This window comes from Bombina bombina, chromosome 11 (assembly GCF_027579735.1).
Source record: "Bombina bombina isolate aBomBom1 chromosome 11, aBomBom1.pri, whole genome shotgun sequence".
In the NCBI taxonomy this organism is placed as follows: domain Eukaryota; kingdom Metazoa; phylum Chordata; class Amphibia; order Anura; family Bombinatoridae; genus Bombina; species Bombina bombina.
In genome coordinates this window covers 22878621-22893881 of record NC_069509.1, presented here as the reverse complement: position 1 = coordinate 22893881, position 15261 = coordinate 22878621, and the positions used below count along the sequence as shown (strand labels likewise).

The 15261-nt window shown below is 41.2% G+C and overlaps 1 protein-coding gene across 1 annotated transcript in view; it reads left to right on the top strand.

Annotated features, from left to right (window-relative positions):
- LOC128642250 (uncharacterized) overlaps positions 1-15261 on the top strand; it is a 79741-nt gene that overhangs the window by 27155 nt on the left and 37325 nt on the right. The window lies entirely within an intron of this gene.

Genomic DNA, 15261 nt, shown 5'->3' with positions numbered 1-15261 from the left:
CACTGTGACTTATAGTTAGTTAATAGGAGTAGCTGCAGGATTCAATGAGAGAAAAATATAGCAATATGGAATGTTCAGGCTTCAGAGTAAACTGGTAGAAGATTGACACTTAGATGCAAACTAAGGTTTGTTGCAGGTTCACAGCACATAATATTATATATAGCTGTATGTCAGTAACAAGCAGAGCAGCACAGGTGATAGTCAAGTTGCAAGCTTTAGGCATCAATTACTGTTTGTGCATATATTGGAGAATCACATGAAAGCTTTTAACTGAACACATAGATGCAGAGTTCGGAATATGTTAACATATTTGTAGAATGATATTTTGGCTATGACAACGTGTAGCAGAGAATAGTTATAAAGTTCTGAGTCAGATGCTGTTGTAATAATTAGAGAGTGATGATAACCAAAAGTTTTCTTGATTTATAATAAAGTTCAGAGTTTAAGTAGCAGTGTCCAGGTAACAAAATGGAATTATTTGGATACTTGCGATTTGATGATTTTAAGCATAGGAAAGGCTGTAGCTTGAATTAGTTGGTAGAATTCATGCAGGAAACAGTCACAGACCTCTGTTGTTCAGGATCACAACTTCAAAGTTAATGCAAAGCACATTAGACCTGAGAAGGCTTAAAAAGAGGCTGAGGGAATCAGGTGCATGAATGATTAATCAGGCAGGCAAGCTGAATGTAAATACTGCCCAAAACAGCATGAGTGTCAGAATCAGGAAAGGCAGTCTTAAAGGGATAGTGACATTAGGATGAGATAGGTTACAGAACCCCCTCCTTAAAGGCGACCTCCGAATGCAATCCAAAAGGGAGAGAACAAAAATGATATGAAGAGCCGGTAGTAGGTGTATGGAGGTAGTGAGTCCAATCGGAAATCAAGAAAGGAGGGTTGGAGATCTCTTGAAAAAGTAAAATGACAAAGCAAAGGCCATGGAATTCAGGTATCAAAAGATCTTGACAATGATGAGAGTAAAACCTGAAGTCAATTTTCTTGTAGTCATCGTGAGAATGCATGAACGTGACATACAATGAGCTTCCTACCACAGAATCATGCTGAGAGTTGATAGGCGGATGTTCTTCATGATAGATGACCATGTACACAGCCAATGAAAAGGCACCCAGTCCAAGACATATGAATAAGCTTTCCTCAACTTCAGAAATAGAGATGCAGCATTCTGGATTGATAACCAGATTAACCACCTTTGGGTCAGAGATTTGAGTATCCTCAGAATTAACCTCTTGGCTAAGGATTAGATATACTCCAAAAGAAAAAGCTATAGCCACTTCTAACCTAATAGCAGGGCTTTCTTCAAAGTAGGAGATAGGAGTGTAGAGAGCAAGAGTTGACCAGTTCTTGCCTTCTTCTGGTTCAATATCAAATGTGTCTTTACTGGATTCTGAATCAAGAGTGTCCTCACTAGGATCAGGTATATGAATGCCCACACCAGGGCAAGGTTCAGAAGTACCCACATCTGGGCAAGGTTCAGGAATATCCACATCTGGGCAAAGTTCAGGAATATCCTCAGTAGGATCGGGTGAAGGAATGCCCATGCCAGGGCAAGGTTCAACTATAGAAAAAGAACCCAGTTTAGAGCCAGGAACCATACTCTCTTCTGAGCAGAGGGCAAGGCTTTCTTCAGGGTTCACAAACTAAGAATTTACAAGATCCACTTTAGAGCCAAGAACCATACTCGCTTCTGAGTGAGGGCATGGCTATCTTCAGGAACAAGTATTATTACACCCATTTCTGGGTTAAACAAAGGAATACCCATACCAGGGTCAAAAACAGGAGAGTCCACCTTGATGTCAGGTTTAGTAGTATCATCATGGAAAACAGGGACAGGAATAGCCACTGGGGAATGTTCTTGAAGAACTTTTGTACAAGTTTCAGGGTCAAGAACGTCCACTTGAGAACTAGGTTCAATGTTGTCCTCACAGGGTTCAGTATTAGGAATTGCTGTACAGGGAACAGATGTAGTAGAAAATGTAGGTTGATGCGCAGTATCACCCAAGGAAAAAATTTTCTTAGATGCAGTAACAGAAGAAATTTGAAAAGGTGGAGTATACTGAAATATGCCACTCTCAGGTAGATGCAGAGGAATTGTGATACAAGATTCTGACTGAGAGGTTTTCTGGGGTTCAGCAGGCATACTTATTTGAGTTTGAATTTCAGGGCTAAATTCTCCAGGGACTACCTCTGGAAAACTGAAAGGTTGTATATCTGGAACAAAATTATCTTTTGCTTCTAGCACAGGGTTTACAGACATTGAGGCACCATGAGAGGGATGTAAGGAATCAGTAGTTGAAAGCAGTGTTTGTAATTGTAGAGTTTGAGAAGATAAACCATTAAGTGCTTCAAAAACAGACTGATGGCGACTAGAGACAACATCCAGCTTGGTGTGGAGTGTATCATGAGGCAATAGAGGATCTGGCATAACAGAAAATTAAACAGGAGATTCAGGCTGAGTTTCCTCTTTACGCTTCTGATTTTCTGTAGGCAGAAAGAGAGCTTAGGCAGAAAGAGAGCTTAGATAACTGATATTTCTTCCCAATATGAGGCTTCTTAGGGTGGTGCCACTGTGGCCTGGAGTACCTTATATCAGGTTGGGAACAGAAATCCTCTTCATCACTGGATGCATAATTCTGAAGTAATAAATCATCATAGTAGTTGAGGGGACCATTTCTCCAAACAGCAGTCTGTAAACCAGATGGCTCTTCTTCCAGCTCTGAATCTGTCCAATCTATAGAATCCATGGGAATATCAGAAATAGGAAGATCAGTATTTCCATGAGAGGTTTCATGATGGGAGCTGTCTGTATCATCTATATTGTAAATATAGCTTCCAAGGATGTCATTATAGCCAATAGGTTGAGGTTTTGTCTGAGTTTGTGGTGAATTAAAGTTGCGCTCATACCAGTCTAGGGCCAGTTCAGCTGGATCTGTGAAGTCATCCTCCTCGTTGACATATTCAGACTCAGAGTCAGTATCACCAGGATGGGAATTACAAACAGGAGGAGGAGTAGATGGTATTCTGGAACAGTAGTCCTGTCTCTTTAACCCCTTGAGTGCTAATGACGGCTCTGAGCCATCACAGAGTTTCCCACTCTGGTGCTAATGACGGCTCAGAGCCATCACTAGCACTCTCCCAACTTGAGGGAGATCTGGGGCTCCCACCCGCTCCTACCCCGGCGATCGGTGCTGCATGATGAAAGGCATCGCCAGGGCTTCCGTTTTGCGTGGTGACGTCACGCGCAATAAACGTGATGACGTCACCGCGCAACTTTATTTAACATTAACAATGTTAAATATAGGAGCAGGGGGCATGCTGCTTAGAAGCCTGTATCTCAGGCATCTAAGCAGCTACAGACCCCCAAGACCCACCATTGGAAAGGTAATCGCCTAACCTGGGGATCTTAAATAAATTTTTAAAAAAGTAAAATACTTTTAAAAATATTAAATAAAAAACCCTTTAAGAAAACCTTAGCACCCAGGTGGGAAAGTGCTTAGCACTCAAAGGGTTAAATCTTTAAAGGTCTGATTTTTTTCTGCTGAATCTATGAATACATCCTCTTCATTTACATAGTCAGACTCAGAATCAGTTTCACCAAATTGGAAGTAACGAACATGAGTAGATGATATTTTAGAAAAGTGGTTCTGTCTCTTTAAATCTTTAAAGATCTGATTTTTTTCTGCTGAATCTATGGATACTTCCTCTTCATTTTCATAGTCAGAATCAGTTTTACCAAAATGGAAATCACGAACATAAGTAGAGGGTTGTCTAGAATGGGAGTACTGTGTCTTTAAATTTTTAAAAGTATGAAAATCGTCTGTTTTTCCTTTAGGGATAGCTTGGGTCTGAGATAGGTTGTATTTTTTTTTATTTTCCTTTGAGGGTCGGTGCATCCACTACCACTGCAGATCCCTTTTTTAGGCATTAACTTTCTGTCATGTTCCGGTGTACATGCGCTCAGGATACAGACCCTCAGGGCAGTGGTAGGGATTTGAAGACACCGACCCCTGACCCGGGGAAGAGTATCCTGGACGTGGATAGATGATATTCTGTGATTCATAGTTGCTAGAAGTTATTGTAGAATTCATGGAGAGTGCAACATTTGTATACAATATATTCTGGCTTCACTGTGACTTATAGTTAGTTAATAGGAGTAGCTGCAGGATTCAATGAGAGAAAAATATAGCAATGTGGAATGTTCAGGCTTCAGAGTAAACTGGTAGAAGATTGACACTTAGATGCAAACTAAGGTTTGTTGCAGGTTCACAGTACATAATATTATATAGAGTTGTATGTCAGAATTAAGCAGAGCAGCACAGGTGATAGACAAGTTGCAAGTTTTAGGCATTAATTACTGTTTGTGCATATATATGCAAACTAAGGTTTGTTGCAGTTTCACAATATATAATATTATATATAGCTGTATGTCAGTAATAAGCAGAGCAACACAGGTGATAGTCAAGTTGCAAGCTTTAGGCATCAATTACTGTTTGTGCATATATTGGAGAATCACATGAAAGCTTTTAACTGAACACATAGATGCAGAGTTCGGAATATGTTAACATATTTGTAAAATGATATTTCAGCTATGACAACTTGTAGCAGAGAATAGTTATAAAGTTCTGAGTAAGATGCTGTTGTAAAAATTAGGGAGTGATGATAACCAAAAGTATACTTGATTTATAATAAAGTTCAGAGTTTGTTAAGTAGCAGTGTCCAGGTAACAAAATGGAAATACTTGTGATTTGATGATTTTAAGCATAGGAAAGGCTGTAGCTTGAATAAGTTGGTAGAATTCATGCAGGAAACAGTCACAGACCTCTGTTGTTCAGGATCACAACTTCAAAGTTAATGCAAAGCACATTAGACCTGAGAAGGCTTAAAAAGAGGCTGAGGGAATCAGGTGCATGAATGATTAATCAGGCAGGCAAGCTGAATGTAAATACTGCCCAAAACAGTATGAGTGTCAGAATCAGGAAAGGCAGTCTTAAAGGGATAGTGACATTAGGCTGAGATATGTTACATCCACAGACACCTTTGTCAAATGGCATCACCCAGCTTAAGGAGCGTAATGTAATCCTGACATCCGGGATTTCTTTTCAATAAAAGTTATTTTTTACTTAAATCCAGTGAGTGCTGTCTTTGCTCTGGACTGTTTATATCTGACACATGCACCCTGGTATATGCTTACCTCAATTTGGGGTTAAAGAGTGCTTATCCTTTACTTGAATTATATATATATATATATATATATATATATATATATATATGTGTGTGTAAATACACGTTTATTATTTTGTATTATTATTATTATTATTATTAATAATAATAATAATAATAATAATAGTAATAACAATAACTTGAGCTGCCAGGTGTCGGGTAATGAATTAGTAACAATAATAATAATTAGTACTAAATTAGACAGCCTAGTATTTGAAACTTCTATGTGATGCACAAGGTGGGAGGGGGTTTATATTTCACATTTCACATTCCAATGTTCTTCACATAGCTGAATTTGTTCTATTTATCCATCAATACATATTTCTTTATATATCTGATGATTATTTATAGGTATAGATATATACAGCTATATATAGGAATATCTATTTATAAATACATAGAACACTGGGGGCGGAGCTTCACCATGCTGGGACATGGCAGCACTATAAACGATCTACTTAGCTGTCAGGGCATTATAATCCCATAACGGAAATAGGAATGGCCAAGATCACTCCAAGAAGGATTAATACAGAGCTATCACAGATATCCACAGACCTAAAAGGTTCCCTGAGCCTTGTTGCGCTGAATGCTGAGGAGAAAGATACGGGAGACGCCGACGCAATCTTTACTCATTGACCTGACCACACGCTCAGAGAGAACTCTGACACAGAGTGCCCACATCTGAAATTGGGTCACCTTGCCGAAACGGATTGAGACACAGCCATTAACATCAGCTCCGTCAGTAGAAAACAACAAAGAGCTTGTTTTGGGCTGTGAATCACAGAGGATCGGCTTCATTGAGGCCCAGGTGGGACAATCCATCTGAGATCTGTGAGTTACACTCTTATTGGCATCAGAAGGGCCGGTCCCAGGCTACTGGGTAATAATAAAACTAAAGGGGTATTAAAATATAACGAGGCATAAAAACACATAGGCGAGCAACAGAACTGCCACCCACATGGGAAAACCGAGTGGGTTTATACAAATAATATAAGCCAAGAACAGAGGCCGTAAGATACCCACAGGACTAAATGTAAGATGTAAGAAACCCAGAATACCTGGAAAAACATATTAACCTAACCATACCCAGATTAAGGTTGTCTGTATTATAATCAATAAATTCAAATTCCACGGAGGGGGAACTTGTGGAAATCAAGATCTCATTTAAAAATATTATTACCAGTGAGTCTAACTAACCTCTAGACAAAATACTCAGGACTGCTGGTCTTACAGACAAAACACTCCTGCCTAGTTATATAGTTGTAATGACAGCCAAGAAAGGGAACAAACCAGACAAGCATAATAAACATCCATATTTGGCCCCTTCTGTCTCTACCTTTTTTCAAACATCTGAGCAGCCTGCACCAGATAAACTACAGCCCCAGGAGGTGCTTTCCTCAGACACCTAACCAGATATGTCTGGAAATCAGCAAGACTCGCTGCTAGTTATTCAGTCACAAATAACAGGTTTGCCATCCAAAACAGATCTTGAATCCTTGAAGTTCTTTATAAAAGAAGAAATAAGAGATCTGAAGAAAGACCTAAACAAACTGGGATCTAGAATGGACTATCTGGAAGATGGTCAAGACAATCTAAACAACCTAGTTAGTTCTAACACCCAGCATTTCTCTATCCAGGATTCAATGATACAAAACTTGCAAGAAAAAATTGAAGATCTAGATAACAGAAGGAGGAATAATGTTAGCATTAGGGGAATACCAGAAGAGATCACCCAAGAGCAGCTATGTGAAAGATTTATTCCACTTTTTTATGCCCAGTCCCCTACTCTTCAGAATAAACTATAGAAAGAGTTCACAGAGCCTTACGACTTCCTACTAAACCTCCTGCTTCACCTCGGGATGTAATCTTGAGGCTACTGAAATATACCACAAAAGAAGAGATCTGTCTGGCTGCCAGAACCAGGCAATCTTTCTATTTCTCTTGTTAAGTGTAGTCAGTCCACGGGTCATCCATTACTTATGGGATTATATCTCCTCCCCAACAGGAAGTGCAAGAGGATCACCCAAGCAGAGCTGCTACATAGCTCCTCCCCTCTACGTCATATCCAGTCATTCTCTTGCACCTAACTAAAGATAGGACGTGTGAGAGGACTGTGGTGTTTTAAACTTAGTTTTTATTTCTTCAATCAAAAGTTTGTTATTTTAAACGGCACCGGAGTGTGTTGTTTGTCCTCAGGCAGCATTAGAAGAAGAATCTGCCTGAGTTTTCTATGATCTTAGCGGACGTAACTAAGATCCACTTGCTGTTCTCGGCCATTCTGAGGAGTGAGGTAACTTCAGAACAGGGAATAGCATGCAGGGCCCACCTGCAAGGAGGTATGTGCAGTAAATTATTTTCTAAGGAATGGAATTGACTGAGAAAATACTGCTAATACCGATGTAATGTAAGTGCAGCCTTAAATGCAGTAGTAGCGACTGGTATCAGGCTGATAAGTATGTATGTATACACAGAGGTATTTTTCTAGGGAATGGAATTTCACTCAGAAAATACTGTTAATACTGAAGTAATATCTGAGCCTTCACTGCAGTGAAAGAGACTGGCAGCAGGCTTATTAATAACACTTCATAACTTTAAATTATAAAACGTTTACTGGCATGTTAATCGTTTTTTCTGAGGTACTTGGTGATAAAACTTTATGGGCATGATTTTTACCACATGGCTGTCATTTTTTCTATACAAAAACAGTTTATTGAGCTTCCCCACTGTTGTAATATGAGTGGGAGGGGCCTATTTTAGCGCTTTGTTGCGCAGTAAAGAATTCAGTCACAGCCTTCTTATTTCTTCCTCCATGATCCAGGACGTCTCTACAGAGCTCAGGGGTCTACAAAACTAGTTTTGAGGGAGGTAATCAGTCACAGCAGATCTGTGACAGTGTGTTTGACTGTGATAAAAACGTTAATTATTACAATTGTTATCCGTTTTGGGTATTAAGGGGTTAATCATCCTTTGCTGGTGGGTGCAATCCTCTGCTAACTTTATACATTTACTGTAGAAATTTGGTTGCTTTAACTAATTTGGTTCATTGTTAATTCAACTGTGACACTTTTTTATGCTTCTTAAAGACGCAGTAGCGTTTTTTTATATAGCTTGTAAATTTATTTAAAAGTTTTTTTTTTTCCAAGTTTGCTAGTATCATTGCTAGTCTGTTTAAACATTTCTGACACAGATGAATCTGTTTGTTCACTATGTTTAAAGGCCAATGTGGAGCCCAATAGAAATTTGTGCACTCAATGTATAGATGTCACTTTAAATAAAAGTCAAACTTTATATGTTAAGAAATTATCACCAGACAACGAGGGGGAAGTTATGCCGACTAACTCTCCTCACGTGTCAGTACCTTCGCCTCCCGCTCAGGAGGTGCGTGATATTGTGGCGCCAAGTACATCAGGGCGGCCCATACAAATCACTTTGCAAGACATGGCTACTGTTATGACAGAAGTACTATCTAAATTGCCAGAATTAAGAGGTAAGCGCGATCACTCTGGAGTAAGAACAGAGTGCGCTGATAATGGTAGAGCCATGTCTGATACTGCGTCACAATTTGCAGAACATGAGGACGGAGAGCTTCATTCTGTGGGTGACGGGTCTGATCCAGGTAAACTGGATTCAGAGATTTCAAATTTTAAATTTAAGCTTGAGAACCTCCGCGTATTGCTAGGGGAGGTATTAGCGGCTCTGAATGATTGTAACACGGTTGCAATTCCAGAGAAAGTATGTAGGCTGGATAAATACTTTGCGGTACCGGTGTGTACTGACGTTTTTCCTATACCTAAAAGGCTTACAGAAATTGTTAACAAGGAGTGGGATAGACCCGGTGTGCCCTTTTCACCCCCTCCTATTTTTAGAAAAATGTCTCCAATAGACGCCACCACACGGGACTTATGGCAGACGGTCCCTAAGGTGGAGGGAGCAGTTTCTACTTTGGCTAAGCGCACCACTATCCCGGTGGAGGATAGCTGTGCTTTTTCAGATCCAATGGATAAAAAGTTAGAGGGTTACCTTAAGAAAATGTTTGTTCAACAAGGTTTTATCTTACAACCCCTGGCATGCATCGCGCCTGTCACTGCTGCGGCGGCATTCTGGTTTGAGTCTCTGGAAGAGACCATTCGCACAGCTCCATTGGATGAAATTATGAACAAGCTTAAAGCCCTTAAGCTAGCTAACTCATTTGTTTCTGATGCCGTCGTACATTTAACCAAACTTACGGCTAAGAACTCCGGATTCGCCATTCAAGCACGCAGAGCGCTGTGGCTTAAATCCTGGTCAGCTGATGTGACTTCTAAATCTAAATTGCTTAATATTCCTTTCAAAGGGCAGACCTTATTCGGGCCCGGCTTGAAAGAAATTATCGCTGACATTACTGGAGGTAAGGGCCATGCTCTGCCTCAAGACAGGGCCAAACCAAAGGCTAAACAGTCTAATTTTCGTGCCTTTCGTAACCTCAAGGCAGGAGCAGCATCAACTTCCTCCGCTCCAAGACAGGAAGGAGCTGTTGCTCGCTACAGACAGGGCTGGAAAGCTAACCAGTCCTGGAACAGGGGCAAGCAGGCCAGAAAACCTGCTGCTGCCCCTAAGACAGCATGAAGTGAGGGCCCCCTATCTGGAAACGGATCTAGTGGGGGGCAGACTTTCTCTCTTTGCCCAGGCTTGGGCAAGAGATGTCCAGGATCCCTGGGCGTTAGAGATCATATCTCAGGGATATCTTCTGGACTTCAAAGCTTCTCCTCCACGAGGGAGATTTCATCTTTCAAGGTTATCAGCAAACCAAATAAAGAAAGAGGCGTTTCTACGCTGTGTACAAGACCTCTTACTAATGGGGGTGATCCACCCAGTTCCGCGGTCGGAACACGGACAAGGATTCTATTCAAACCTGTTTGTGGTTCCCAAGAAAGAGGGAACCTTCAGACCTATCTTGGACTTAAAGATCCTAAACAAATTCCTAAGAGTTCCATCGTTCAAAATGGAAACTATTCGAACCATCCTACCCATGATCCAAGAGGGTCAGTACATGACCACAGTGGATTTAAAGGATGCCTACCTTCACATACCGATTCACAAGGATCATTACCGGTATCTAAGATTTGCCTTCCTAGACAGGCATTACCAGTTTGTAGCTCTTCCCTTCGGGTTAGCTACGGCTCCAAGAATCTTTACAAAGGTTCTGGGCTCACTTCTGGCGGTACTAAGACCGCGAGGCATAGCGGTGGCTCCGTATCTAGACGACATCCTGATACAGGCGTCAAGCTTTCAAACTGCCAAGTCTCATACAGAGATAGTTCTGGCATTTCTGAGGTCGCATGGGTGGAAGGTGAACGTGGAAAAGAGTTCTCTATTGCCACTTACAAGAGTTCCCTTCCTAGGGACTCTTATAGACTCTGTAGAGATGAAAATTTACCTGACGGAGGCCAGGTTATCAAAACTTCTAAATGCTTGCCGTGCCCTTCATGCCATTCAACACCCGTCAGTGGCTCAGTGCATGGAGGCAATCGGCTTAATGGTTGCGGCAATGGACATAGTTCCATTTGCGCGCCTGCATCTCAGACCGCTGCAATTGTGCATGCTAAGTCAGTGGAATGGGGATTACTCAGATTTGTCCCCTCTGCTAAATCTGGATCAAGAGACCAGAGATTCTCTTCTATGGTGGTTTTCTCGGCCACATCTGTCCAAGGGGATGCCCTTCCGCAGACCAGATTGGACGATTGTAACAACAGACGCCAGCCTTCTAGGTTGGGGCGTAGTCTGGAATTCCCTGAAGGCTCAGGGATCATGGACTCAGGAGGAGAGACTCCTTCCAATAAACATTCTGGAATTAAGAGCAATTTTCAATGCTCTTCTGGCTTGGCCTCAGTTAGCATCTCTCAGGTTCATCAGGTTTCAGTCGGACAACATCACGACTGTGGCTTACATCAACCATCAAGGAGGAACAAGGAGTTCCCTAGCGATGTTGGAAGTCTCAAAGATAATTCGCTGGGCAGAGTCTCACTCTTGCCACCTGTCAGCGATCCACATCCCAGGCGTGGAGAACTGGGAGGCGGATTTTCTAAGTCGCCAGACCTTTCATCCAGGGGAGTGGGAACTTCATCCGGAGGTCTTTGCACAACTGCTTCATCGTTGGGGCAAACCAGATCTGGATCTCATGGCGTCTCGCCAGAACGCCAAGCTTCCTTGTTACGGATCCAGGTCCAGGGACCCGGGAGCGGTGCTGATAGATGCTCTGACAGCACCTTGGGTCTTCAACATGGCTTATGTGTTTCCACCATTCCCGATGCTTCCTCGATTGATTGCCAGGATCAAACAGGAGAGAGCATCAGTGATTCTAATAGCGCCTGCGTGGCCACGCAGGACCTGGTATGCAGATCTAGTGGACATGTCGTCCTGTCCACCATGGTCTCTGCCTCTGAGACAGGACCTTCTGATGCAGGGTCCTTTCAAACATCCAAATCTAATTTCTCTGAAGCTGACTGCATGGAGATTGAACGCTTGATTCTATCAAAGCGTGGATTCTCGGAGTCAGTGATTGATACCTTAATACAGGCTAGGAAACCTGTTACCAGGAAAATTTACCATAAAATATGGCGTAAATATTTATATTGGTGCGAATCCAAGGGCTACTCATGGAGTAAGGTTAGGATTCCTAGGATATTGTCTTTTCTACAAGAGGGTTTAGAAAAGGGTTTATCTGATAGTTCGTTAAAGGGACAGATTTCGGCTCTGTCTATTCTTCTGCACAAACGTCTGGCAGAAGTTCCAGACGTTCAGGCCTTTTGTCAAGCCTTGGCTAGGATTAAGCCTGTGTTTAAGACTATTGCTCCGCCGTGGAGCTTAAACTTAGTTCTTAACGTTCTGATAGGCGTTCCGTTTGAACCGCTTCATTCCGTTGATATCAAGCTGTTATCTTGGAAAGTTCTGTTTTTGATGGCTATTTCCTCGGCTCAAAGAGTCTCTGAGTTATCTGCCTTACATTGTGATTCTCCTTATCTGATTTTTCATTCAGACAAGGTAGTTCTGCGCACTAAACCTGGGTTCTTACCTAAGGTAGTTTCTAACAGGAATATCAATCAAGAGATTGTTGTTCCATCATTGTGTCCTAACCCTTCTTCAAAGAAGGAACGACTTTTGCATAATCTGGACGTAGTCCGGGCCTTGAAGTTTTACTTACAGGCAACTAAAGATTTTCATCAAACTTCTTCCCTGTTTGTCGTTTACTCTGGACAGAGGAGAGGTCAAAAGGCTTCGGCTACCTCTCTCTCTTTTTGGCTTCGTAGTATAATACGTTTAGCCTATGAGACTGCTGGACAGCAGCCTCCTGAAAGGATTACAGCTCATTCTACTAGAGCTGTGGCTTCCACTTGGGCCTTTAAGAATGAGGCCTCTGTTGAACAGATTTGCAAGGCTGCAACTTGGTCTTCACTTCACACTTTTTCAAAATTTTACAAATTTGACACTTTTGCTTCTTCGGAGGCTGTTTTTGGGAGAAAGGTTCTACAGGCAGTGGTTCCTTCCGTGTAAAGATCCTGCCTTGTCCCTCCCGTCATCCGTGTACTTTTAGCTTTGGTATTGGTATCCCATAAGTAATGGATGACCCGTGGACTGACTACACTTAACAAGAGAAAATATAATTTATGCTTACCTGATAAATTCATTTCTCTTGTAGTGTAGTCAGTCCACGGCCCGCCCTGTTTTTTACGGCAGGTCTAAATTTTAATTAAACTCCAGTCACCACTGCACCCTATAGTTTCTCCTTTCTCGTATGGTTTCGGTCGAATGACTGGATATGACGTAGAGGGGAGGAGCTATGTAGCAGCTCTGCTTGGGTGATCCTCTTGCACTTCCTGTTGGGGAGGAGATATAATCCCATAAGTAATGGATGACCCGTGGACTGACTACACTACAAGAGAAATGAATTTATCAGGTAAGCATAAATTATATTTTTCAGAGTTATAATCTGCAAATCTACCAGTAGCTATGCCCACAAACAATCCATAGGCGAAAAGAACTACGTTTCATCACCAAAACCCTACAAGAGAACAATATTAGATATCGCTGGGGCTTTCCATTCAGCCTCATTATCACCCATAACAGATCCCAAATAATCTACAAGAACTTCAGTGACCTGGACTCTCTGGCTAAAAGCCTCAACATTTCTTTTTAACCACCACCAGAAAGAATTATAGACTTCCTACTTTCTCCTGTTAATTCAGACAAAGCCCACCCTAAAGAACAACGCACTCATTGGAACAAAGTACTCCAAATTGATGCAAGATGGGACCCTCATCATTCTCAATGGACACCTGAGCTCAGCTGACAAGGTGTATCTTCAGGAAACAAATGGACTGAGAGCAGTGGCATGATATAAAAACACCACAAAGCATATGGACTGTGTATTATTAAAACACAGCATTGATCGCACCTACAAAATTACACACAATTATTTATTTAAACTCCCTTGAAAATAGCCACCAGCAATACAATAACAGGAATGCCCCCTAATATTCACTTACAAATTCTCACATAGTGAAATTATACAAAGCTTCAGAGATATTATCCCTTTCTATCACCCTTCAAAACTAAACCCATAAGCCACTGGACACTGATGCTATCAGTTTAATCCCAAAATGTGACCATGATGTGCCTCAATTAATCTCTAACACTGTTAGAATATTGAGAGTGCTACCTGACAACACTCTACCACCTAGAATGGTGTATAAATGAAAAAGTACACATATTGAATGTCGATGTATTTATATTTGTTTTGCTTTGATTGTTATATAGAAAAATTGCAGGTTGTTTTATTTGTACTACTTGTTTAATATGTTACTGTATTACTAAAAAGGTTAACTGATATGTGTCTACTACTCAACCCACACTCATAGAACATCATACAATGCATCTGTCTAGCTACAGTGCTCCCACACATATAGAATGTGCTTCGATTCCTCCACAACATAATGGCTAACGACCCCCTAAACATTAAAATACTCTTGCATAATATCAAGGGTCTAAATAAATGCCAAAAAAGATCCACAGCTTTAAGAGATTATAAACAACTCAGATGTGACATAATTTTCCTACAAGAGACCCACTTTAAGAGAGGACGAGAACCTATTCTGTCTTTACGGAAATTTAAACTTGTTTATTTAGCATCCCACAACACTAAACATAATGGAGTAGGCATACTCATCAAGAAAAACATTCAGTTCCAGCTACAAAACATACATAAGGATAAAGAAGGGAGATTAATTATCATAACAGGAGCACTCTATAATAAGCCCATAACACTAGCCAACATATACGCCCCAAACAATAACTCCCTTCAGTTCTTCCATGATACATGCAACAAAATACTTGAACTTGAAAAGGGTGGCTTGATTGTGGGAGGGGACTTCAATTTAGCTTTAGACCCCAAACTAGATTGCTCAGCTGGATCTTCTTCAGTTCCACAGAAAACATTGAAATTGGTAAAACCACTCTGTCTAACATGGCCCTACACAACGCCTGGAGACTTCACCACCCCCTTAAAAAATATTACACCTTCTATTCCCATCCCCACCAAATTTACACAAGGATAGATTATATTTTAATAGACGTTACTAGTCTAGCTCTAGTCCAAAACACAGATATTTCTCCCCTTACTCAGACCATGCTATGATTAGCTGCACCTTTAAATTGCCTACTTCACAAACTCAAACGATTCCCAAAAAATGACTCCTTGGTGGAAAGTATAGAGCATAAAAGGAAACAATTAAATGTATATCTAGAAACAGAGGCAAAAATGAAAAATTATATAATCTAGATCGAAACCACCCACCCACAAGCCTGACCGATATCTTCAATTACCTCTCCCACCTAAACCTTCCCTCCCTCACCAAAGAACAGAGAGCTGAGTTGGAGTCACCTTTCACCCTTAAAGAGCTTCAGAATGCCATCTTATCTTTCCCCTCTGGAAAAGCCCCAGGTCCAGATAGATTTGGAAGCACTTATTACTCTAAATACAGCAACATCCTA